At 42.0% G+C, this 27,393-nt stretch overlaps 1 long non-coding RNA gene across 1 annotated transcript; it reads left to right on the forward strand.

The window, feature by feature from the left end:
- Nucleotides 1-6,278: 6,278 nt before the first annotated feature.
- On the forward strand, nucleotides 6,279-26,640 carry LOC110208522 (uncharacterized). The gene is made up of 4 exons (XR_002324546.2): nucleotides 6,279-6,394; nucleotides 24,242-24,377; nucleotides 24,720-24,805; nucleotides 25,130-26,640. It is a non-coding gene; the product is annotated as an uncharacterized LOC110208522 (long non-coding RNA).
- Nucleotides 26,641-27,393: the final 753 nt, after the last annotated feature.

Genomic DNA, 27,393 nt, shown 5'->3' on the forward strand with positions numbered 1-27,393 from the left:
ACAGACCTCATCAGGTTGCTCAGCTGATATTTCCTGTCTATGCAGAGAATGCTACGGAGCTTGCTTCCAGCAGAATCATGATAATGTATAAGGGGAGTACCTTGGAGAGATCATTCAGCATGTGTGGATATTCAGTAAGTAGCTCTTGTCTGTTAACTGAGTTGAAGAGGAGGCTTTTTGATTGTCTGTGGAGGCATTAAAAAAAGGCCTGTCAACTTTGGCTTTCATCTCTTTTGCCCTCAGTTGCTCTTGGGGGATTTCAGTGACTTCGTAGTAACTACCAAGTGACTAAGTCCATCTCTTCCTGTGAAGGGAATTTTGAATGCTAAATGTGTGTTTGCCTAAAAGACTATTTTATGGAGAACTCACATAAGGCAAATGCTCACATGAAGGTCAGAGGAAGCGATACCAGGGCACTCTTGAGGTCTCTCCAAAGAACTTTGGAATCGATTGAGTGATATGGGAGACACTGGCACAAGGTCATCCAGCATGATGTGCCCGCATCAAAGAAGGTGCTGTGCTTTATGAGTAAGTAGAATTGCAGTAGCTCAAAAGAGACATAAGATGCATGTATTTAGAGACATCTCTACTCCAAATGTTCATGTGGACTATTTGTGCCTGACCTGTGATAAAGCCTTCTGAGTTCCTATTGGTCTGATCATCCACAGTTGGACACACTATGCCTTGACTCAACACACTGAGGACATTTTGGTCCTCTTTGAGAATGAAGGACAACAACTAATCAACCAGGCCATTCCTCTTCACAGTCTAGTGAATTTGAAAGGTCATCTTGAGGGTATTCTTGCATAGTTCCAGATCCCAGGCCTGCAGCTAAAGTCTTGGTGTCTTAAGGATCAAAGAGTGACCTTCTGGAGTAATCATTTGAACCTCAGTCCAATTGTAGATAAGACAAGAACTTATTCAGCACTGATGCCACCTTTGGATGTGAACTAGGTGGGACTGATACTATGTAAGAATTAAGCTAAATTGAGATTACTTTTCCAGACACCATTGTAGGAAAAAGTATACCCCTGTGCAAATATTTGCACTTTTCTCTTGCTTTATCTTCAAAGTAAATATCACTTTGCAAAAGCTATTCAGTGCAGTTCACTGAAATGAATTGAAATAGTTGAATGGAACCAGGGTGGTGATCACAGGCACCTAACAATGGAGAACCCAACTGGTGGGGTCTGGAACTGATGACAGTGGGAGAGATGCTCTAATCCCTTAAGGTTACCCCTTGGAATCTTGATGGACAGATGCAACAGCCTGGCTCTGGGAGAGAGAACCAGAAAGTACTCACTACACAGGCTTCAGGAATGCCAAAGAGGCTGGGAGAATGTTTGAGGGGAGTCAAGAAAATCTCAGTTGGAGAGGCAAGCCTGATTTCCAAAAACACCAAGGAAAAGGAATTCAGAGATAGAGCCAAGAAAAATTGTCTGAGAGTGAGTTAAGAAAACTGGTAAGAAGACCCGAGTGAAGTACAATGTGGACAGAGCCAACTGTAGGAGCAGGATAGGGACCAGAGTAAGAAACAATGAACAGTCCAGTTTGGCTCGAGTATACCTTGTCTGAAAAGGAGCATTGTGAAGTAAGAAAGTTATGCTTGCACCAGATTGTCAAGGGCCTGAAATACTAGAATAAAGAGCATGTATTTTGTTTGGTAGGCAGTGGGGAATGACTGAAGGTTTTTGAGATGGGGAGTGATGAGCTCAGACTTACGCATGAAAGGGCCTAACTTGGCAGTTATGCAAAGAAAGGGCTGGAGAGAAGAATAATTGGGGTCAGGGAAATCAGCTAAGAGTGTATTACAATAATTTAGGCAAAAATGGGCATCCTGTGGCATGTGGAAACGTCTTAGATTAGCTAGTTAACATCCAAGGTAGGATCTTGGTAGCAAAAATATTTTGCTTCTATCTTGACCCACATGCCAGGATAAGATACCTTAGCACATACACTTCTTCTAAGCAATTTGGGAACTTCTGGGGATGATTAGAAGCACACTTCTTCCTAGAATCATTGGTCATTGTTCAGAGATTCAAATTTCACAAGTGGAATCAATAGTTTGGTAAAAAGATTGATACTTATATTGCCATTGAATCTAACACTGCATTCTGGGCAGTCTTTTAAATGATAAATCATGGGATTTTCTTGAATGTGTGTTTTGTAATGAAGCCCTCCAATAGTATCTCCAATAGTGCTAAGCTTAACATTTCTAATGGTACTAAACAATGTCCTAGCCAGTGAGATCCACAATGTCATTTGCCATAAAAATGCAAGAAGAAGCTTTTACTTTTAATAATAAAGACATAATGCTTTTGTCAACAGAGTGAGCAGAACACAGAAAATGCCTGTGCCATACTATCGGAAGGTCGGCTTAGACAAAAGTAACTCCTGTCAGACTCCAAAAGTTTACCTTGATGCTCTATTTTTAGATCAAATATGTGGATTTAAATTCCACAGGAAGAAAAAGAATGGAGAAGAGAGGAGAGAGAGGAGAGGAGGGGAAAGAGGAAGGAGAGGAGAGAAGGGAGGAGAGGGGAGAATGGAAATGAGAGGAAGGGAGAGAAGAGGAGGGGAAGAGAGAAAAGAAAAGGAGAGGAGAGGAGGGGAATGGAATAGAGAAGAGGAGAAGAAGAAATTCCCTAGAGGATGAATAACAAATTCCCTGGAGAATTTGGGTACTCAGTGTTCATGAATAACTGACCTCTGGCAATATCTGAAGAGTATTAGCCTAACTTGGGTTCCAAACAGTTGCACCAGGAGTTACTCAGAGTCTTGATTGACTGACAATGGAATCTCTACTGATGAGGAATATGAAATATTAACACTTCTCTTCTGGGAATCTCAAAATGTTAAAAAACACATACACATAAACCCTAAATCCCACCAACTCACTCCATTTCACAGTTATGATCATCATCATAATAGCTAGAACTTATCTCTCACTTTAAGGTTTGCAAAGTACTACACATGCATTGTCTCCCTTGATCCCCACAACAACCCTGTGAAGGAGGTGGTATTATTATCCCCATTTTACATGTAAGAAAGCAGACTGAGGGAAATTCAATGACTTGCCCAGGGTTACATGACTAGGAAGTGAGTGTTCCAGGAATCAGACTCAGCTCTTCCTCACTTTGAATCCAATGCTCTACCCACAGTGCTACCTAGCTATTTCACTTTGTATAGAGAGCAACATTGGGGAACAGAGAGAATAAAATGATTTGTCCTAACGTCACATGGTGGGGTAGCGTCACAGTCGAGCCCCCATCGGTATGCCTTGTCCGGGTCTCTTTTCTCCTCAGGCCTTGCTTCCTCTTTTCTGAGGCTTTCACAGATCATGTTCACTTTTTAAAGGAAGTTTGTTGGGTGCTGTGTGTGTGTTTTGAAGTTTCTCTGTGTGCCTGACCTCAGTCAAAGGCAGAAGTGCAAGCCTCAAATGTCACAGGAAAGGCACTGCCTGTGGTTTATCTGCAACCCTCGCAAAATGAGTCTTGGAAACCAGCTGAGAGATGTAGAGCCTGAGTGATAGAAGGAGAAACTGGAACCAAGCACCATACCACCAAGCACCATACCACCCAGCTCCACCAACCCTAGCAGTTATTTGGGCATCCAATGAGACAATATGTATGAAAACACTTGGTAAATTGTAAAGCTTTGTACAAATGGGAGTGATTTTCATTATTTCCTTCCTTGAATGAGAGTCACCTGGAGAGAAGAGGTCAGAGGCCCGAGAGCTGCCGGCCAGTCTATGATGTCATATTATAGATTTAGGACTGGAAGGGACCCTTGAGGTCATTCTGCCCAACTTCTTAATTTTACACATTGAAGAACTGAGGCCCAGAGAGGTTAAATAACTAACGTGCCCAACGTCACAACAAACAGCAGAATAGGAATTCAGATCCTCTGGAAATCAACAACTCATAGGTAACTTAGGTCATAAGATTATAGTTTTAGAGCTGGAAGGGACCTCATCTAGCTCACCTCCCTGGGTGAGAAACTGAGGCTTAAGATTAAGAGACTTGTCGAAGGTCACCCAGGTAGGAAATAGCCAAGCTATCATTCAAACCTAGGTCCTCTGACTCCAAATCCAACATTCTTCTTCTATTGCCCCAAACCTCCTCTTCTCTATTTTGGAGCTCAGAGTTGGGGCTGATGATCAAAGACATTGGGAAATGGAGTTTAGACACAGGAAGAAGTGTCCCAGACCAGGCCACAGATCTGAGTGTCCGGGAGAGGGGGGTAGGTCAGTCTCCTTTCCTCGGGGAAATGTCCAGTGGGGCAGGGTTCTCCCACCTCCAGATTCTCCCCAGGCAGGGAAATTTAGGGAGAGAAGGGCAAAGGATCTGGAGTGAGTCACTATATGTTCTCCCCTTCCTTTAAAAATTACATTCAGATGAAATCAGGTTACAATGAGCATCAAAGACAGCTTTGAAGAGGAAGAGAGGCCCAGACTATACAGCTCTTTTTTTGCTGTGGTAGGAGGGAAAGAAAGAGAGGAGAGGAAGTCTTATCTGCTTTGGTTGGTAATAGGTGGAAATTGATGGGCTGACTGTGGGTCTATGAGCCTTAGGTCTTTGCGGTGCCACCTGGGAGAGTAACCTCTTTTTCCTATGTCAGCTGCCTCTCTGAGTCAGTGCCCAGCCACCTACTTTCCACAGCAACACAGGTCCCCCAAAGTACAGAGCCCCAGGGCTGATTATCAGAGCCCTAATCAGCAAGTCTGGCTCTTGGACTGAGGACCCTAAAACACTCTTGGGTTTAGTATGGAATAAATTGGGATTGGGGAGATGTGGGATGGAGTCAGAAACTCTGGACATCGAGGCAGGCCACAGAAAAAGACAACGCTGCTATATGGTACCTTCCTCTTCTGTTTTGTTTTGTTTTGTTTTGTTCTTACATAAATACGTTTTTGTTGATGTCTTTTGTTTTTTTTATCACTGTAATTTCCCCCAGTATTCATCCCCTTTCCAGAGAGCCATCCCATATGACAAATAGTATTTTTAAAGACAAAATAGGTGGGGGGGGGGAGGAATCAGCACAAGTGGAAAAAAACACATGGAAAAAAATCTGAAAATGTGTTCAATGTACAACACTTGTGTCCCTCCTACCTCTACAAAGGGGTGGGAGGTGCCTTCTCATATCTCTTCTTTCCAGTGATGGTGGTTCTTCGTAATTTTGTAACACTCACTTCTGATTTTTTTTTTTGTGGTTCTTCTTTCCGTTTACATTATTGCAGCCATTGTATATCTTGTTTTCTTGGCTCTCGCTTACTTCACTCTGTGTCAGTTCACGTAGATCTTTCCTTGCTTCTCCATGTTTGTTGCATTTGTCGTAGTAGATTCCTATTTTATCTAATTATTCTTGCTGTCTAGTCACTCAGCTCGCTTGCTTGTACCTGTGAAAGGAATGCAGATGCCAATCTCCTCTCAGTTCCAGCACCCTGGGAAGCAAAACCCTGGTCACCCTGCAATACTGATGGTTCTTTCAATATGCCATGCTTAGGGACAGTGCCCCCACCCTGCTGCACTCTGGAAGCAGTCAGCCAATGAGAGGTAAACCCTTTGCCTCAGCTACTTCTTGGGATGAATCAATCCCAAGACACCTGGGCAGTAAACAGGGCTAGACCTGGATTCAGGAAGATCTGAGTTTAAAGCCTGCTTCAGACATGGGCAAGTCAACCTTTCTCAGCCTCCATTTCTTCACCTGTAAAATAATAGGTTTGGAATAGATGGCCTTTAAGGTCACTTCCAGCTATAATACATATTTATTTATTGAGGGCTTGCTATGTGTCTAGCCTTGTATTAAATATTGTAAGTGATCAGAGTCCCTACCCTCAAGTAGGGTTGAGATGAAAATAATCAATTCAATTCAATAAACATTTATTAATTATATGTTAGATACTGTGCTAAGCCCTGGGGATACAAAAAGAGTCAAAAGATAGTCTCTGCCCCTAAGGAGTTTACAATCTAAGGGGGGGGGTGGTAAAAACATGTTAATATAATATACAAAGATAATAGATACAAGAGAAATAGAACATAACTAAAAGAAGAAGTCCCTGGAGTTAAGAGGGGTTAGGGAAGGCATGTGCGTGCACGCACGCACACACACACACACACACACATGCACGCACACAGGGACTGTTGTATAAGGTAGTTAGTGTATGCTAAGTGACAAGTAAGTCCTTACTGGCAGCACCATGGTTCCTCATACAGGCTGCTAAGGGAAGTTCTGACTGGGATAGAGCTGTGCACATTCAGGAGGGCAAGAGGGAGGGCCCACTGCCAAGAGACCAATTCACTGACCCAGTGCCTGGCGCATTAGGAGGTGATGACTTTGACAGGGATGCAGGCCAGCCCTTCAAGACCAAAAAGGAAGTGCTGCTTGGAGCCCTGTACGTGAAAGCAAGGCCATCTTTTTTTTTTATTTCATTCTTTGTTGGCTTTGAAAGTAACTCAGAATAGCTTATTTAACAATAGGGTGGGGTGAGAAGAGAAAGAAGGGAGGGGAGAAGAGAAGATGGTGAACAGAGAGAGAAAGACAAGGAGAGACAGAGAAAGGGGATAGAAGGAATCTGAAGAGAGTCTGACAAAGTAGGAGGAGAAGAAAAGAAGATCAACAGAGAAAAAGGAGAGACAGAAAGGGGGGATAAAAAGAATTTGGACAGATAGTTTAAGAAAGGAGAGGAAGGAGAGGGAGGGAGAAGAGAACATGAACAGAGACAGAAAGAGGGAAAGGGGGACAGAAAGAATTTGGAGAGAGAGTTTGAGAAAGCAAGGAAAGGAGAGAGAGGGAGAGGAGAGAAGAGAGAGAGACAAGAAGTAGAAAAAATAGTGATGGGAAAGGAAGCGAGAAGCAAGTGGGGGAAATGGGAAGGGAAAAAGACAGAGAAAGATACCAGAGAAGTGGGGGGGGGCAGAGAAAGTCAGGAGGAAGAGAGAGAGAGAGGGAGAAAATAGCATTTGGGTTCTTTCCATTGGATTTGGCTGTCTTGCTTTTTGCCATCTTTCTCCGAATGTTTGCCTTTTGTTCAATGTGCTCTTTTGTGAGCTGCTGTCTTTTAAAGTATTATAGCAAAAAAGGAAGGGGAAAAAACCCCTCCTAATGAGCTGTTGGAGTTTAGAAATATCTGACTGTAGCAGCGGCATTAGCAACCTCCCCCCAGCCGCCCTGTGTGGTTTTGGTTTCTGTGGGTTAGAGCAGCTATCTCTGTTCTGCTATTCTGACAGGCTTTATTCTTTCTGTTTAGCCCGCAACTGTCAGCCCTGAGATAATACTTACATAGTTTGCGTGTCTTAGGAAATACAGACATCTTCAGCAGTCTCTCTCCACCCCGCCCCTTCCCCCCCCTTCACGTGTCTCTGTAAACACTGGAAACAGGAGCCAAAATCTCTCTCCCTTTCATTCTTTCTGTCTCTGAGTGTGAGCCTACTCCTGGCCCAGATAACAACTTTTACTGCTAGTTTTGCTGGGAGGGAGAGGCGACAGGGCCTACGCTCCTGGAGTGTGGATGGATAGACAACAGGGGATCCAGGGAAAGAGTCAGAAAAACTCCCCACAGTGGATCAAACCCAAAAGAGATGATGAGATTAGGGGCCAGGGCCCAGAAGCAACAAGCTGGATAGGTGGAAATACACACCACCTCAGGCTTTTGGGATGAACCCACAGAGCTCCCTTTTCATCTTCCCTACCCTAATCAGTGCCTCTCATGTTGTCTTCCCTTTTAGAGAGGCTTAAGGGATTAATTAGGTGAATTATGAATTATGCATGAAAATGCCAGTCAGGTGATCACCCCCTCGTCTGACCCGGACAGTACTATTTGTTCTGGGAAGCTCCGCACTCCTCTTGGTCAGGATATCTGAAGGACTGTGGAGGGAAGGGCCAAGGCAGGGACTGAGCGGAAAGCAGACACTTGGGCTCAGTGAGGAGGGCTCAGAGGACCATTGCAGGCCCCCCAGTGATCCTCTATGATGCTGGATAGTCAGCAACAAGGCGAAACGTGTAACAAGTTGAACCTGACGTCAGGAAGACTGGAGTTTGAATTCTATCTCAGATGCTCACTATATGAGACCCTGAACAAATTACCTAACCTCTCCAGGCCTCAGTTTTCTCTCATCCATAAAATAAGGGGTGGGGGGTGGGGAGGGCTGAACTCAATGACCTCTTAGATCTCTTCCAGGTTTAAATATTTCATCTTATGATCCTTAATCATCTGCCACAAAATTAATTACTAAAAGCCAAACATAAGAAATTGTGATAAATAATTATTTTAGTATTCAGTAGTTTTTTTTACTTCTCCTCAGGAACAATTTTAGAGTAGATAGAGTCTTAGACTGAGTCAGGGTCCTGGATCTCATGCTAAATACCGCTGTGACCTTGGCCACTGTATTGTTTTCTCATTAGCATCTTAGAATAAGCAGAGATCATTCTAGGTGCCTAAAAAGCTACCTAGTCCAATTTTACCAGGAATTTAACAGGAATCCCTTCTACAGAATGTCCCTTAATTAGTCATCTAGGCTCTGAAGGAATTTACTACAATATGAGTAGAGGGGCAGCCAGGGCCTGAAAGTGCGTTCAGATCCCACCTCTGACATTTACTGTGTCTGTGGTCTGTGTGACCACCAGCAAATCACTTATTATTATAATCTCTATCTTATCAGGTTGTTGTGAAGCTTCAGTGAGATAGCACATGAAACACTTTGCCAACCTTTTAACCTTAGCAAACCCTATTTCTTATATAGATGTCAGTTGTTGTGATGATGATGAGAAAGTCTTCTCATTCTTCTCATCTTGCTTTTTAAGGAGTTTAGGTAGTGACTCCTAGGAGAAGTTGATATCCTACTATTATTCTTTATGATAATAGCTAATATTTATTGTTATTCAGTTGTGTCCCCATGGACCATAAAGTCCATGGGGTTTTCTTGGCAAAGACACTGGAGTGGTTTGCCATTTCCTTCTCTAGTGGATTAAGGCAAACAGAGGCTAAGTGACTTGCTCAGGGTCATACAACTAGTAAGTGTCTGAGGCTGGATTTGAATTCAGGTCTTCCTGACTCCAGCCCCAGTGCTCTATCCACTGCACCACCTAGCTGCCTCTGGCTAATATTTATATAATGCTTTAAGGTTTCCAAAACACTTTAACTATATTAGCTTCCCCATCTTTACAACAACCATGTGAGGTAAGTACTATTATTTCTCCATTTTAAAGATGAGGAAATTGTGACTTAGAGAAGTTCAGTGACTTATCCAGGGTCACATATCTTATAAGTGTCTAAAGCAGGATATGAACTTAGGTCTTCCTGACTCCAGGTCCATCATTCTCAATGCTACTGTACCACCCATTATTATTATGGTTATTATTTATATTCACCTCATTCTAATATTTTTTTAATCAAGTCAGATAGAAATGGTCATGGGACAAGTTATTATCTTGTGTGTGTGTGTGTGTGTGTGTGTGTGTGTGTGTGAGAGAGAGAGACTATCAGGGTTAAATGACTTGCCCAGGGTCATGCAGCTAGGAAGTGTCAAGTGTCTGAGGTCAGATTGGAACTCAGTTCCTCCTGACTCCAGGACCAGTGCTCTATCCACTGTACCACCTAGCCACCCCTGAGTTATTATCTTTTATATTTATTACTCTTTGACTATTACATAGTTTGATAAAATAACTGCTTCTTGTAACTGAATAAATGTTAGCTCATTGTAAGTTTACTGAAAGTATCTTCAGATCAATTCTAGTAGCAGACTGGAATGTGAGGATGGTATGTGTCTTATCCTGCTCCCACATTATTTTGATTTCTTTTTCTAGGTCTCTATATTTCAAAAGCTTTTAATTCCATAATTTGGAGATTCAGTATTTGTTATGGCAATGTCTGTTAAAATTGTTGTTCTTAAATTTTTACGAATCAATTCCATATCTGGGCAATTGTGGTAATGGCCTGATTGTAGTATAGTTTATCTGTTGAATCTTCAAGAATTATGTATTTGCGGTATGGAAATTTGCCATCTGTTAGTTTATGAAAAATAATGAATATATGATCCATAACTCTAGCCATCCAGATTATGTCTTGCTATGCTTTTGGTAATGGCTAAATTTTTGCAGCTTATAAAAACATGTTGAGTAGTTTCTACTGTTTCCTTGAATAATCTACGTTGTTCTGTAAGTTGGGGCCCCTTGAAGACAATTCGTCTGTAATTTTGGGTAGTGATGACCTGGTCCTGAATCGCTTCTGTTTCTATAAACAAATCTGTACAACTTAACCATTTGTTCAACATTGTCAACATATTGTTGATTGAGTTGGTGTGGCTATCACTCATGGAGGGCCTTTTGATTCCACTCTTGGGTTGTTGTTGCTTTTTTTTAATTTCATGCTTGCCATCTGGAGGTAAACCACTTTCAGTTACAACCAGCAAATCCAATGATGTATCCCTGTTGTCACCCTTTACTATTGTTTGGTGAAATGATGCCTGCTTTTTCCAAAAGTATTTCCATAAATTTTTAACCTGTTTATCATGTGCTCTAAGAATACCTATTGCTCCTCTTCCTCATTTTTTTTAATTTAAGCTAGGCAATGGGGTTAAGTGACTTGCCCAGGGTCACACAGCTAGTAAGTGTTATGTATCTGAGGCCGGATTTGAACTCAGGTCCTCCTGAATCCAGGGTCAGTGCTCTATCCACTGCACCACCTAGCTGCCCCACTGTCTTCCTCATTTTTGACAAGGGAATATTATTCTTTCCATAGTTGCCTTGTGGTGATAGGCCCTGTGATTTGATAATATTGTATGGATTTTTGTTAGGATATTTTACAAACCTATTGTGATCCATGTTACAGTTCAAAAAGTTTGTGTTAGAACTGGTATGGTGTAGATGGTAATGGTTTTAAACCATTAAATGTTTTCCTATTAAGGTCAATTTATTATTATCATTATTATTACAATTATCATTATACTTTTAAACAGCTCTAATTGTTAAGAAGGGCAGCTAGGTGGTGAAATGGATAAAGCACTAATGCTGGAATCAGAAGGACCTGAGTTCAAATCCAGCCTCAGACAGTTATTAGCTTGGTGACCCTGGACAAGTCACTTAACCCTATTTGCCTCAGTTTCCTCATATGTAAAATGAACCAGAGAAGAAAATGACAATCCATTCCAATATCTTTGCCAAGAAAACCCCAAATGGGTTTACAAAGAGTCAGACATGACTCAGCAATAACAACAATAACAATTGTTAGAAAGTTTTTCCTTAAAGAGAATTCAGGTCTGTCTCCCTGTGACTTCCACCATTTGGTTCTAGTTTTGTTTTGGGGGGGCCAGGTAGAGCCTGTTAAATCTTTCTTCTACTAAGAAACACTTTGATATTGGAAGATATTGATCATAACCCTCTTTTAAATCTAATTGATTTCCTTTTAGGGCAGAGTCCCTCACCATCCTGGTCATTTTTCTCTGGACATATTCCAATCAATAACTGTCTGTATGTGCAGTACTCACAGCTGAACACAGTTCTCCACATTTGCTTTGACCAGGGGGAGTACAGTAGGACCATCACTTTCTTGTTTTGAGCCTATTTCACACTTGCACACTGGCCCCTGGTCCCATTTTCCTCCCAGCCCCTACCAACATCGATTCCCTCTTCCAGTAACCAGAAAAGTGGGTAAGGGAAATTTTTGGGACGGGCAACACTCTATATTTTTAGATAGTGATATTTCTTCTAATGGAGTCCAAGGTCTTATGAGATTTTTTTGCCCATAAAGTAAAATTGCTGGCTCATATTCACCTTGTAGTCTACTAAAATCTCCAGGGCACATGAATTGCTTTGTAGCCGTATCTTCTTCATCCTGCATTTGTACAGTTGATTGTTGAGCCCAGGTTTAGGAATTCATCCCTCTTAAATTTAACCTTATTAAATTTGACCCATCATTCTACTCTTCGTTGATTTTTTAGATCTGAATTTTATCTGATCTGTTAGCCTTTCCTCCCAGCTTTATGCCATTCAATTCTAGAAAAATTTCTTAGATAGCCAGTAGTGTGCAAAGTATGTACAAATTAGATAAGTGTGACGTGTCTGCCATCATCCAAATCATTTATTAAATTCTCTTCTGTTGAACGGCATAAAGCCCCAGAATACTCTGAGACCTCCCTTCAGACTTCCATCAGTCCATCACTTATTGAGTCCAGTGGTTCCACCAGTTTGGGCTATTTCAGTTTCAGTTCAAGATCTCCCTATCATCTATTCCCTATGTTCCCATCTTGCCCACAAGGACAAGCCATTTAACCTCCCTGGATTTCAATTTCCTCATCGGTAAAGTGAAGAAATTGGACCTGATGTGCTCTGAGTGTTCTTCTTGCTCCATAATTCTGTAATTTTCATTCATCAGATCATCATAATGACCTCAGGAGATAGGGCAGAGATGACTAACCTCTCTGGGCATTAATTTCCTTTGATGTAAAATAGGGCTAAGTAATTCATACAATATTATAGAGCCAATCGGTGGTAGATCCTGCATTAAACTGAACTCTGCATGGATAGTGATATATGCAGAAAGAGCATTCATTCATTCATTCATTCATTCATTCATTCATTCACTCATTTATTTATTCATTCATTCATTCACTCACTGATTTACTCATTTATTTTTTTATTTATTTTTGGACAGGCAGCTGGGGTTAAGTGACTTGCCCAGGGTCACAGAGCTAGTGAGTATCATGTGTCTGAGGCTGGATTTGAACTCAGGTCCTCCTGACTCCAGGGCCAGTGCTGTATCCATGGTGCCATCTAGCTACCCCTAAGTAATGGTTAATAACACTTGTGTTACTTACTCTTAATAGGAGAAGTATGGATAGAGAACCAATGAGAAAGAACTGGGTTCAAGTTCTGCCTTTAATACACATTGATTGTATGCTCCTGGACGGATCACTCAACCTCTTGATACTCTAGACTGCTCCCTAAGATCAGAAGTTGCAGAGAAGGGGCCAGCCTGTTGGCGGTTATTGGTGTTCCCATTGTAGGCCATGTAACTCTATTAATAAACACAATCATTATCATTGTTATTCACTCTTCAATATCCCAGAAGAGGCTGTGGGGGAGGGGGCAATGAAGGGTTGGAGAAAGAGTCTCATATGCAATAATTATTCTTGAAGCAAACTGGGAGGGAGGCTCAAAATTAAGAGCAGAGAGGAGAGTGGAAAATATAACAGGACGGGGGAGATTATTAATTACTATAAGACCCGGGAATGCGCTGGAAGCAGCTCTCATGGGGAGAATCAATTGTTAAATTCTCACATTTTATATCTCACAAATCAGGAAATACTATAAACTAGGGCTTGATTTATTGTTTTGTTTATTGTTTAAAAAGTAATGAAAAAGAATGTTAATACAGATTGTACTGAAAAGTATATAATATGTATATATACTTTCCATGGAGATCCAGTTGGCAAACATTCACCAGCACACCTCTGTATTCATTGAGTCCAATCTCCTCTTCTTGGCATTCAAAGGTCTTCATGGTCTGACTTTCCAACCTCCCATTACTACCTGACTTGTCTGTTCCAGTTCCAGCCATGCTGGTCTCTCCACCTCTGGGCTTTTTCTCACATTGTTTCCCTTCCCTGGTATGCCCTACCTTCTATGTTCTTTGTCAATTCAAATTTTACCCATCCTTCAATATCCAGTCCAAGACCTTCTTTTTCCATAAGGCCTTCCTCCTGACTACTAAAGCCCTCACCCAATCTATCTCTTCTAATTTCCTTACTGGATTATGGAATGTTAGAGCTGGAAAGGGCCATCTTAGTCCAAGCCTTCCTCCCCAACCCCATCCCCATTTTTAAAAGAGGACAAAAAGGCCCAGAAAGTGAAAGCAATTTGGCAAAGGTCACCTAGTGAATTAATGTTAGAACCTGGAATTATGTCCAGTTTCATCTCCCATTTTAGGGATGTTTCCACTACACCATGCAGTCTCTCAATTTTACTTAGAGCCAGTTCAACATTGCCTTTGATGATTGAGCAAAATCACTTCCCTTTCCTGGGCCTCAGTTTCCTCATTTATAAATTGAGAGGCTTGGTCTAGATGACTTCTAAGGACCCTTCCAACTCTAGAGCTTAGTATTCAGTTGATTTCTTTTTTTAAAAAAAATTTTATTTTCAATTCAAGGAACAAATCAAGAATTTCCATAACACAGTACAATAAAAAGATGATTGCACACAAAACTGCAGATCTCCCATGTACAACTAGCTACTCCCTCCAAATATACAACAAAGTTATCATGTAAAATTTCTAAGGGGTAAACTTCTGAAAGACAAGGACTATGCTTTAATTCCTTGTATAACTACAATGACAGCAACAATAACTCATGTTTACATACTAATTTAAGGTGTGTAAAGTACTTTTTCCATAACCCAGTGAGATTGGCAGTACAAATATTTTCATCTGCATTCTTTTTTTGGGGGGGGAGGGGTAAGGGAATCAGGAAATGTGATTTAATTGGTGTAAGGAATTCTCAGTGGGGAAACTCCCTTTACCACTGCAGATCAGCACATTCACACCCATACCTACATCTATCTATATCTATAACTACAGCCATACCCTTATCTATAGCTAGTAAGTATTAGAGCCAGGATTTCAGCAGAAATCTCTTATCTGTAAGTCCAGGGTTCTTTCTACTATACCATGCTGTCTACCTTGATGAAGGATGGATTGAGGTCCTGATCCTGCTTGTGTGGGTGAGTGGGTAGGTGTGTGTATCTTTGCTTCTGTCTGTTTCTTAGATTTGCCCATAATGGAATCCAGCTGCTTCTATGAAAATGCAAACGGTGTAGGTCGTACACTGAGGATTCGTAGGGAAAATAACCAAGGCCCAGACATGCAGGGAATAAAACCCAGACTGAAGCAAACTGCCCAATCCTACCTTTTGCTTTCCTGTGATCTATTATTTATTAATAGTTTTTTCAGTGCATGAATAATTCAGAGCCTGGGAGGAGAAAAAGCCACATCCTAGTTTTCAGTAGGAGGTAATTCTCTTCCAGGGTCTCTCTGGGTCACTTATTGACTGCCCATCAGGGAGGTCAGAACACTGGCCCAATCCTGATTAGAAAGGGTACCCTCAAGCAGAACATCCCCAGCTCTCTTGAACTGCACTGATGGGAGCCAGGGAGAGGAAGAACTGGAGGATGAAGCTCAGTCCATGGTTTTGCTGCATTCCCTTTTGGTAGACCCTTTTGTCACCTTAGGATATCTCTTTGAAGAGAATTGACTCTATCTAGGGGAGAAGAATGTGGCCACCCACATGATACCATTCGTCTTAGGAAGGCCTCTCCACCCAGAATTGTCTTCCCTATTTCTTTAAAAATTCAGTATTATTATTTGATAGGAAACACAGATCATTAATGATGATGATGATGATGATGATGATGATAACTGGCATTCCTATGGTGCATGCTATATGCCAGCACTGTGCTAAGCACTTCACAAATATTAATTCATTTCATCCTCACAACAACCCTGGGAAGGAGGCACTAGTATTATCCCCATTTTACAGGTGAGGAAACTGAGGCAAATGACGGTTAAATGACTTACCCAGGGTCTCACAGCATGTGAGGTGGAATTCAAACTCTGGGCTCATAACTCGCATACTTACTAGCCATGTGACCCTGGCAAGTCATTTTTCCTCTGAGCTTCTATGATACAGAGATCATACTATCTGCAGGATCTGTGTCACAAGGTGATTGTGAAAATCAAAAAAGTAATGTGGGCAAAATGCTTTTTAACATTAGAGTGCTGTGTGAATGACTGCTGCTATCATCATTGCTTCTAGTATTGTTTTGTTATGCTGTGAGTAACTGTGCAGAAGGGTTACTGGCTCTGGAGGTTCATATTCTATCTCTGCAACTTGCTTCTTGGGTAACCGTAAGCAATCATTTAGCCTCAGTTTCCTTATCTGTAAAATTAAGGGGTTGAATTAAATGGCTCCTAAGGTCCCCTTTGGTCTTTGGTCATTGAAAGAGGCTGTTGATCCAATTTATTGGTTACTGCTAGCCTAACTAGTAAATTTATCATGCGCAGGACCTTTGTCTCTCAGTTTACCTTAATTTTCAAATGTAAAATTGGAGACAGCTAGGTGGTTCAGTGGATAGAGTGCTGGGCCTGCAGTCAGGAAGACCTGATTTCAAATCCATCCTCAGACACTAGCTATGCGGCCCTGGGCAAGTCATTTAACCTCTGTCTGCCCTAATCCACTGGAGAAGGAAATTGCAAACCACTCCAGTGTCTTTGCCAAGAAAACCTATGGACAGCATTGTCATGTGATGGTCCCAAGACCTCTAGGTCTTCAAGTGTAGCCCTTTGACTGAATCCAAACTTCACAGAACAAATCCCCTTAGTAAAAGGATTTGTTCTGTAAAACTTGGACACAGTCAAAAGGCAATACCCAAGGACCTAGAAGGCCACATGTGGCCTTGAGGTCAGAGGTTCCCCACCTGTGGTCCATAGGGTTGTGAAGAGGCCATCATGACTGGTCCAACTGATCAACAACAAAGGTCCTTTCTAGGTCTAAACCTATGATCTTATAATCCTATGACTTGGGCTCACTTCTCACCTGTGGAGTTTACTATTGTATGATACTTTGGGCAAGTCACATAACTTTCCTGGGCCCCAGTTTCCTCAGCTATAAAGTAAGGAGGTTGTAGCAGACAGCTTCTATAGTGTCTTCCAGCTCTGTATCTATAAGCCTATCCTCTGTGTCCATACCCACATCCATATTTATACATACCTACTCCTACACCTCTCTATATCTCTATCCAGATTTAGATCTATGTATACCTGCGCTGATCCCTACCTCTACATCTGTCTACATCTATTTATCTATGTCTATATACATACCCATATCTACATATACCTATGCAGATACCTACCCCTATACTTAGATTTATCTATATCTAATCTATATATCAATATCTGTTTCTACATTAATACTCATATGTATATATACCTACCATTATGTCTAACTATATCTACATCTAATCTATATATTGATATCTGATATATATCTACCCCTATATCTAGCTATATCCAATCTATATCTATATGTCTATGTCTATATCTACGTCTATATCTATGTCCTTTGAACTTAGTAGCTAGATTTCATGAGCTCCTGTGGCTGGAAACAATCCAACTCCACCCAACAGCCTGGTGATGAACCTCCCTACACTTAGTGAGGCTGTTCCTTAGACAATAAACACATAATCCATACGCAGGTCCACACTTGAAGTCTTTTCAGCTTGACCCGGGCCTGCCAGAGTGTCTGCTTGGCTGGCATAGCCTTTGAAAACCCAGGGTCATGTCTGTGTCATGGTAAAGCATCAGAATAGGATTTTAACGGAAAATCTCTCACTGATGCTTGACATTCTACCTTAAGCTCTTCATTCATGCATGCATGTATACATTCATTCATCTCCAATCCCTGCTCCCAACCTAGGGTCTGCTACTGCATTGTCAGGAATGCTGAAGGAGCTGTCCTCTGATAAATTGACAGCATGGTAGTGCTGGGGAGCTAGCTGGGTGAGGGAGGGTAGAAATGTGATAGACACGTGGAAGAGAGAACTTTGCCAATGTCATAACTTTACCATAGGCCACTCCTATATGGAAGGCAGGGAAAAAAAAGAGGTCAAATAATTTTATTCCCATTTTTCACAGAGGGAAAGGACTGAGGCAAAGAAAGTTTCTTGGGATGTTGGCGTTCTTAAGAAACAGAACCAAGGCATTGGAGTCCCAGGGCCTCCTGGGCTGCATCAGACTACTAAAGGGTCCATGAGACAGAAGAAGTTAAGAACCTCTGCTATAGAATTTATTGTCTCTCCCACTAAATGATTAAGTTTTCACTGACCTCTGCTGACCTGGAAGCACTGCCTCTTTTTCTCCTCACCCATCCCTCCCCTCCCCTGACTATGCTCCTCTGGCCATTGGACTTTTAGAAAGAAAGCCCTTTCCTGGGTGTAGGAAATAGGGTAGGATGGGGCAGAAGATATCTTCCTTTCCCTCTCATTACCTTCCTAGCTCTGCTTGAAAAGGACCCAGTGTTGAAATATTACAAGACTTCTGCCAATTTCAGTCCCTTCCCCAGTGGATCCTCCATGCGAAACATCAGGCACTATGGAGTCAGAGCTTCTCATGGGCTCCCAGGGCCTGCCAAAACTTAGAAGTGAACGCCATCATCTGTCTGCCAAGTCTACCTCCTTCCTTTCTTCCCAAACCAGCGACATCTTCCAAAGGAAATCCACAACTTCAGGGCTTTGGAACCAGATTTTTAGTCTCTAATTATTCCTTCTCTCTCACTTTTTCAATGTCTCTTGGTCTCCCTCCTTCCTTTTTTATTTTCCTCTCTTCTTTCCCTAATACATCATTTCTCTCTTTTTTTCTTTCCCTCCCTTCCTTCCCCCTTACTTTTCCTCCTCCTTTTCATTCTCCTGTCTTGTCTAGTTCTCTATAAATCTGTTTCTCTCCCTCTTTCCCTGGTTTCCAAGTCTGTCCCTTTCCTCGCATGGCATTCTCTTCTAGTCCTCCTCTCTCATCATATGCTTTCTCTCTCCCTCCCTTCCTATCCAAGACTATTCTTCCCTTCTATATTTTTCAGTCACTGCCTCCTTTCTGCTTTCTCTCCTCTCTTTCCTCCTTTATAACACTGGTCTCTGTATCTGTCTTGTCTCTGTGCCTTTCTGATGTCTGTTTTTCTCTCCTTGTCCAAGTCTGTCCCTTTTCCTCTGTGTCTTTCTCTTCCCTACCCCCCCTTTCCCCTGTCACTCTCCCATTCCCTCCCTCTCTCTTTCTTCACCGGAGATGCTAATTGCACCCGCAATTACCTAATTGCACTGGCAATTAGCCAGTTGCACTCTATTTTGAAGGTGCAAATAGCAAATTGCAGGCATAAGTAGGTAATTGTGGGCACAGAACTCCTACCTACAGCCAGGGGGCTGGGCTGAAAACTTGGCCTCTGCATTAGAAATGATTGGGGGGTGGCAGCCCTGTGAAGAAGGAGGTGGGGAATATGACTTCGCTTCGTTCTGAAGGATCTAAGAATGGTTGGAGGTGGGGGTCAATGGGGAGGAGGGAGCAGTGTGTTCTCTACAAGCAACTCTCATAATCTCTGCCAAATATCTTGCCAAACTTGGCGGCTTTAATTGTAGTCATTTTCATATTATCATTAGTGCTGATGAGGACTAATCATTGATACTTAGCAAGGTTGTTCAAGGTGCATAGTGGAGGCATTTGACAACCCCTTTGGATGTGAATATCCTTCTACAGCAGTAGGCCTTTTCATCAAGGACCAGAAGCTCCAGCTTACTCTTCAATGTGGGGAAGCTCTTTGCATGCCAGGAGCTTCAGGTCATGCCTTTGGGCAGGATTCCCATACTTTTCTTGGGCACTGCCCCAAGGCACCTTCTCTGCCCCATGTCCAGCCTGTGTTTCTGTAGGAGTCAGGAAATAGGGACCTGAGTCCTTCTTACCACTACTTCTGCTCTGGAGGAGAAAGTGAGGCTGCTGACTTTGCATAGCCCTCCCTCACTTAAATCCAATTCACTTGCAAATGGTGGCATCATCTTCCTGACGTCATGTTCCTTTTCAAGAAGGAAAGACAGACAACAACAACAACAACAAAGGTGTGATTATAGGCAAGTGCATTAACATCTCTGTTAAATGGAGATAATAACACTTACATGGTTTAGTCCACAGGTTGTAGTGAAGGTCAAATGTCATTGTTTGCATGAAAGTGTTTCATAATTATAAAGTATTGTGCAAATGCCAACAATAAGCATCCTTAATATTATTATCATTTCCCTTAGATAGGGACCTTCTCACTTGCCTGACACCACCTTTTTCAGAAATTGGAAATGTGATCATCTCCTTGTTATTAAGAGAGACAGTGTAGGGAAGTAGAAAATACATCCAGTTGAAAGCCAGGCAACTTCTGGTTTTAGATCTACATAGATTGTTCATCGTCTCCCTTGCTATTTTTGGAAACTCTTTTTGGGGCTCTCAGCATCCTTGTGAGTAAAAGAGATAAGGATGAGTCCTGGTGACCAGGAAAGAGTTTCAGACTGGAGGACAAGAGATCTGGGTTCTAAATCCGGTTCTGCCACTAACTGTGTGCCCTCTTGGAAGACTGTTTCCCTTTTGGGCCTCAGTTTCCTCACTTGTCAAATGCAAGGCTGGAATTAGGTGAACTTTAAGGTCTCTTCCAATTCCAAAATCCCATGATTTTATTAAAACTAACCCCACAAATGCAGCACTTAGTGGGTATAATTACAAATGAGTCATTTTTTTAACCCATCCCAGGTTCAGTGGGTTATCCATTCAAAGTCATAGATGCCACCAACTGGTTTCTTTTGCTAGCTACCATTAGTTCAAAGCAAAACAAAACAAAACAAAATATTAAATTAAACAGCTTAGCAAAACAAGGGACAAGATAGAGTCACACACTACCCATCTCCCCTATGCAATAAGGAACATCCTCTCCTGAAGATTTCCATGCCATGAGAGAAGGTGCACTCCAGGAACACACATGGGCAGGGAACACAACTCACATGGGCAATATACAGGTATGGAAAATGAATTGACATGTTTTGTTTTGCCCCAGAGGACAGAACTGGGAGCAAATGGGTAAAAGTTTCAAAGGAGCAGACTTGATGTAAGTGTAACAAGTGAAATTAGGGCATTCTTGATTGTACCCATTACATGAATTAAAACTTTCCTACAATTAAAGCTATTCCAAAATGGAACTGGCTGCCTCAGGAGTCAGTGCCTCTATTGAAGGTCTTCAAGCAATGCCTTGAAGGCCATTTACGGGGTATATTATAGAAAGAATTCTTTTCCTAGGCTGGACCAGATGGCATCTAAAGATCCCTTAAGAATCTTAAGTTCTATGAATGTAATGCAATACTATTGTGCTATAAGAAATGATGAACAGGCTGACTTCAGAAAAATCTGGAAAGACTTGTATGGTCTGATGCTGAGTGAAGTGAGCAGAATCAAGAGAACATTGTACACAATAACAGCCATGTTATGTGATGACTAATATTGATAAACTTAACCCTTCCCAGCAATACAAGGATCTAAGAGATCTCCAAAGGCCTTGTGATGGAAAATGCTATCCACATCCAAAGAAAGAACTATGAAATTTGAATGCAGATTGAAGAATACTGTTTGCTATTTTTTTTTCTCTTCTGTTGAGTTTTGTTTCCTCTTTCTGGTGGTTCCTCCTATTGGTTCTAATTTTTACTTACAATATCACTAATGTGAAAATATGTTTAATAAGAATGTATATGTATAGCCTATATCAGATTGTGCATCGTCTTGGGGAGAGTGGTGGGGAGGAAGGGAGAGAAAAAATTTAAACTCAAAAGCATATGGAAAATAAATTAATTTAAAAAAAGAACCTTAAATTCTGTGATTCTGAGTGTGGACTAAGTCAGTGGTTTCAAACTCAGAGATAATAAGGGGGCCACCATTCTGTCAATAACAACTGATATTCATATAGTACTTATTGCATGCCAAGCACTGTTATGTGCTTTATAATCTCATTTGGTATTCACAACAAACTTAGGAGGTCCATGCTATCATTATCCCCATTTTTATGAGGAAACTGAGGCAAATGGTGGTTAAGTGACTTGCACAGGATCACACAGTTAAGTGTCTGAGGGCAGATTTGAACTCAGGTCTTCCTGACTCTAAGTCTGGCACTCTGTACACTATGGTGCCACCTAGCTGCCCCTTACAAGGTCCCTATAGGCCGCTTAGTAACTTAGCTTTGAAATGTAATGTTTTCTATATTTCATTATATTTTCATTTTTTTCTAAATATTTTCTAGTAGCGTTTTAATCTGGTTTTGGCCTCACTTGGGAGTGTTGGGCCAGATTGGCCTAGCAAGCTGCATGTATGACACCTTTTGGATTAAGTGGAAGCACGGGACAGGGAAATGAATGTTGGATATGTAGTCAAAAGACATGGGTTCAAATCCTGATTATGCTATTTAATATCTGAGTGACTTTGGGGAAGCCATTTAAACTCTCTGGGCCTCATTTCCTAATTTGTAAAATTGGAGGGATAATAAGTGTTAGATGAGAGGGCCTTTCCAGCTCTTGATCTGTCATCCTATGCTGTAGACCATAAGGGGCTCTAGGAACTCAAATGAAGAAGAAAAATCTATTGGGGGAGGTGGTCAGCACTTCTGGGGGAAGGTCCAGCATCTCCCTCTCTGTAGATCTGACCTATTTGGTCATACCAATGTTGAGGTTCCAAGGCAGGAGGATGGACCTAGGGGACCCCTCCAGTCTTTGGAGTGGGTTTCACTTGTGCAGATCTCAACAGTGTAACTTGCATTTCGAAGGAGGTCAATCATTTCAAATGATTTCCTATCATTTCTTCCTCTCCCTGAACCATCTTTTTTTGTTTAGCCTCTCTTTGAAACAATAGGGTTGAGAAGGGCCAAAGCCTCCTTCTCACCTTTACGTTGCAGAACCCCCTTAGAAATCAGTTATCATTTGAGGACACAGGTTGCTCTTAGTAAGAAGTTCCCTCAGCTGGGCACAGAGCAAAGAACTCAAAATGAGTTTGCTGTTGACACATTTCACCAGCCTACTGGGCAGAGACCCAGCAAAACAAATAATTCACTGGCCTGGAATTGCCTCCTGTATAAAGGAGAGGAATATCCTGCAGCCCCATCCTGATATTCTTAGTGCCAACTAATAACCGAGGTGGGAGCTGAAAAGATCCTTAAGTACCATCCCACCCACAGTTAGTAACTGTCTGAGGCAAGGTTTGAACTCAGGTCTTTCTGTTCCAGGACCTGACTCCTACTAGTCATTTGACCCAGGAGAAGTCACTATTTCACTCCTCTTGGACTCTATATTTTCACCTGTAAAATGGAAGGGTGGGGGCAGCTAGGTGGTACAATGGATAGAGCTCCAGCCTTGGAGTCAGGAAGATCTGAGTTGATATCTGGTCTCAGACCAGACATTTGACACTTGCTAGCTGTGTGACCCTGGGCAAGTCACTTAACCCTGATTGCCTCACCAAAAATAAAAAATAAAAAAAAAAGTAAAATGAAAGGGCTGGATAAGATCTCTAAGGTGTCTTCTAGCTTTATGCTTATACTCGTCTAAATATTCCTCTGCTCTAGCCAGGCCATTCTCAACTTCCCCTGAATCGTCTTGTGGGTGCCAAACTCTGAGTCTGCCAATCTTCTACACCCTCATCCTACATCAGCCTCTCCTGGACTCTGAGGCCCTCCTGGACAGCTATGTAACTCCTGCTTATCATTCCAGGTCCTAGCTCAATTCCCAGCTTCTCTGAGAAGTCTTCCTGGGTCACCCCAGCCCTTGGTAATCTATCCTTCCTCTAGACTCTTAACAGCATGGTATAGGTGGTGCAGTAAATAGAGTGTCAGGCCTGCAATCAGGAAGACTTCTCTTCCTAAGTTAAAATCTGGCCTCAGAGGAGGGGCAGCTAGGTGGCACAGTGAATAGAGTACCAGCTCTGGAGTCTGGAGGACCTGAGTTCAAATCCAGCCTCTGACACTTGACACTTATTAACTGTGTAACCCTGGGCAAGTCACATAATCCCGATTGCCTCAAAAAAACAAAAAACTGAACAAAACAAAAATCTGGCCTCAGAAACTTACTAGCTGGGTGACCCTGGGCAAGTCACTTAACCCTTTTTGCCTCAGTTTCCTCATCTGGAAAATGAGCTAGAGAAGGAAATAGCAAATGACTCCAGTATCTTTGTCAAGAAAATCCCAAATAGGTTCACAATGAGTCAGACACAATTGAAAATTACTGAACAACAACAAATTAACTGTTCCCTTCTCATTTGGCATTTAGCATATCCTGTCTTATTTATTTACTGCTATTTCAGTTGGATGGTGCAGTATGTAGAGCACTGGACCTGCGGTCAGGAAGACCTGAGTTCAAATCTGTCCTCAGATGATTACTAGCTGTGGGTCTCTGGGCAAGTCACTTGGTGTTGTCCTTCATGCTCGAAGAGGACCAAAGTGCCATAACTATGCTGGAGTCAAGGTGGGGTGTCCAGTTGTGACTGATAAGACCAACACAAGCTTGGAAGTCTCTACCACAAGTTGGGTAAAACAGTCTGTATGACCATTTGGGAAGGAGATGTCTCTAAATTTGTGCATCTCACGGGTTTTTTTGTTTTTGTTTTTGTTTTTCTGTTTTTTGAGCTATTATAATTCTGCTTTGCTCATAGAGCACGGTGCCTTCTTTGATGTGAGCATATCATTCTGAATGGGCCTGTGCCAGTGTCTTCTGTGTTTCGCAACAGATTCCAAAATCCTTCAGAGAGACCTTGAGAGTGTCCTTGCATCTCTTCTTCTGACCTCCATGTAAGCACTTCCCTTTTGTGAGTTCTCCATAAAATAGTCATAGGGCAAACATGTTTGGCATTCAAATAATGGGGCCAGCCCATCAGAGTTGCTCTTTCTGCATTAGAGTCTGAATGCTTGACAGTTCAGCTCCTGAAAAGACCTCAGTGTCTGGTGCCTTATCTTGCCAGGTGATCTTCAGAGTCTTCCTACAGAAGTTCAAATGAAGCAATTCAAATGAAGTAATTTAGTTCCCTGGCACGGCATAAGTAAACTGTCCAGGTTTCACAGGCATACAAAAAATGAGGTCAGCACAAAGCTCTGTAGACCTTCAGTATACTTCTCTCCCATATTTTCCTTCAGAGCCTCTCAAACACGGAGCTAGCTCTGGCAATGTGTACGTCAACCTCATCATCTATGTGTGCATCCCTGGAAAGTATACTGCCAAGGTAAGTGAATTTATCCATACCATTCAAAATTTCTCCATTTTCTGCAACTGATAGTTCCATGATTGGATGGTATGGTGCTGTTTGGTGGAGAACTTGTTTTCTTGGTGGTAATTGTTAGGCCAAAATTAACAAAAGCAGCAGAGATTTATCTATACTTTGTTGTATCTCAGCCTTAGAGGCTGTATTGAATGCACAATCATCTGTGAACAAAAAAATCACACCCCAATTCTCCCTCCACTTTAGTCTTGGCTTGTAACCTTTTCAAGTTAAATAATATACTCAGTGTGGTAGCTGACCTTGATGCTGTTTTTGTCCTTTTTGAAGGTATCTGACAACATTGCTGAAAACATCATGCTAAAAAGCATTGGCAGCAACCACAAAGCCCTGCTTCACTCCATTGGTGGCTGGGAGAGACTGAGAGCATTGTCCACCATCTAGAACCCATGCAAGCATGCTGTCATGAAATTGATGTACAACACTGATGGACTTCTCCAGGCAACCAAATTTTGTCATGATTTTCCACAAGCCCTCACAACTTACAGTATCAAAAACCTTGGTCAGATCAATGAATGTTGGGTATAGACCTCCATTCTGCTCCTAGCATTTCTCCTGGAATTGTCAGGCAGCAAATGCCATATTGACTATTACTTGTCCCTTTCTGAAGTAACACTAGCTCTTATGTAGACAACCATTTTTGGGGGGGGGGTTAGGCAATGGGATTAAGTGACTTGCCCAGGGTCACACAGCTAGTATTATGTGTCTGAGGCCAAATTTGAACTCAGACCCTCCTGAATCCAAGGCCAGTACTCTATCCACTTTGCCATCTTGCTGCCCCCAGTGACTGTTTTCCAGGAGAAGGAATGGCCTGTTAAGAAGTACTCTGGCAAGAATCTTGCCAGCAATGACTAAGAGAGAGATACCCCCCTCCTCCCATGATTGTCAAAGGACAACCTATTTTCTTTTCCTTTTTAGAGATGGACGATGGAGGCATCCTTGAACTCCTGGGGGGAAACCTCCTTTTGCCATTTAACCTGGAAGATTTCAGTTAGCTTTTGTATAAGCAGTGGACTCCTTGTCTTGTAAATCTCATCTGGAATAGAATCAGCACCAGGAACTTTGCCATTTGGCTAGAGAGATGGATTGATTTCAGTCTGAGGTATTTGGTCAATGGCTTCAGCACTGGTTGATAATGGGCTATAGTGTTCAGCCCATCTCTCTAGGATCATGTCCTTATCACCAATCAATGTAGCTCCATTGGCTCTAAGTGGTTGAGATGCACCATAGGTCTTTGGCCCATAAATAGCCTTCAGGGTATCATAAAAATGCTGTGGTTTGTTACTATCAGTGTACAAGTGAATTTCATCTGCCTTCTTACTGCGCCAAGAATCCTGCATCTCTCTAAGCTTCACTTTCACTTTATTTTTTATGTAATTAAATGCTACCTTTTTAAAGACAGATGAACTATCCTGCTGGTGAAGCCTGTGGAGTTCTCGTTTTTCATTTAGCAGCTTCTGAATTTCCCCATCAAACTGATTTTCATGTTTGTGAGTGCTTTGGCTCAGATGAGTAAATGCGGTGCCGTACACACTCCTTTTTGGCTTCATTGTTGCCAATCACATATAGGCTCGGCTTCAAGATAGCAATGTTCATGCTTGGAGAAGCTTTCTCATCTATTGATATTTTTGATATTGATATTATGTCTTCTGGTAGTCGTCTTGACTGGGAGCTGCTTCTTTTGTCGGAGAGGATAAGTCTATGATTGGTCCAGCACTCTGTGCCACACATTGCCTTCATCACTCTCACACCCTGTCTCTTCTCCTTACAATGACATTTATTAAATGTCTATTAAATGCCAACGTTTGCTACAAGGGTGCATCCATGAAATTTTATTGCATTTAAGTAAGTGGAAGGCAGTGTTGGTAATGAAAAGGTTGTGGGATGCACAAGCCTGCAGCAGCAAGTGACTCCCTCTGTTGCTGCTTCTGACTCTATTCCTCTCAAGGATTTACTCCCTTGTCTGATAGTCTTTGCCTACTCCGGCATTAAAATCACCCCGTATTACAAGCTTGTCCTTTTTGGGCACACTGATTATGAGGGTCTCCAGGGCTTCATAACATTTTTCTTTGACATCATCAGGGTTCATCGTGCTGGGAGCACAGACACTAATGATGGTGGCTGGCGTGGCATTTTCCTGCAAGTGGAAATTGCATTGTTACGAGTTCATGGTTCACTCCTTTTGGTAGACATATGAGTGTGTTGACTAGATTAATTTTGATTGCAAGATTCACAGCGCTGCCCTTCCCACTGTGGCCCCTCCAGAAAAATGTGTATCCAGCTTTGATAAGTTGACCTTCAATTTCCAGCCTTGCTTCACCCAGGGCTGCTATTTGAATGTGATATCTACTGAGTTCTCTCACAACAAGAGCTATTTGTCTTTCAGGTTTACTGGATTTCTTGTCTATAAGTGTGTGCACATTTCATGTACCAGTAGAGAGTGAAATCATCTTCACAAAAGTTTTTGTACTTTTTTTGTGTGTTTCAACCACAGGGTAGTTTCCCTGCCTGCCGCAGTAAGCAGACAAGGGTTA

Source organism: Phascolarctos cinereus, unplaced genomic scaffold (genome assembly GCF_003287225.1).
Source record: "Phascolarctos cinereus isolate Bilbo 61053 unplaced genomic scaffold, phaCin_HiC Scaffold_3;HRSCAF=262, whole genome shotgun sequence".
NCBI classification, from domain to species: Eukaryota; Metazoa; Chordata; class Mammalia; order Diprotodontia; family Phascolarctidae; genus Phascolarctos; species Phascolarctos cinereus.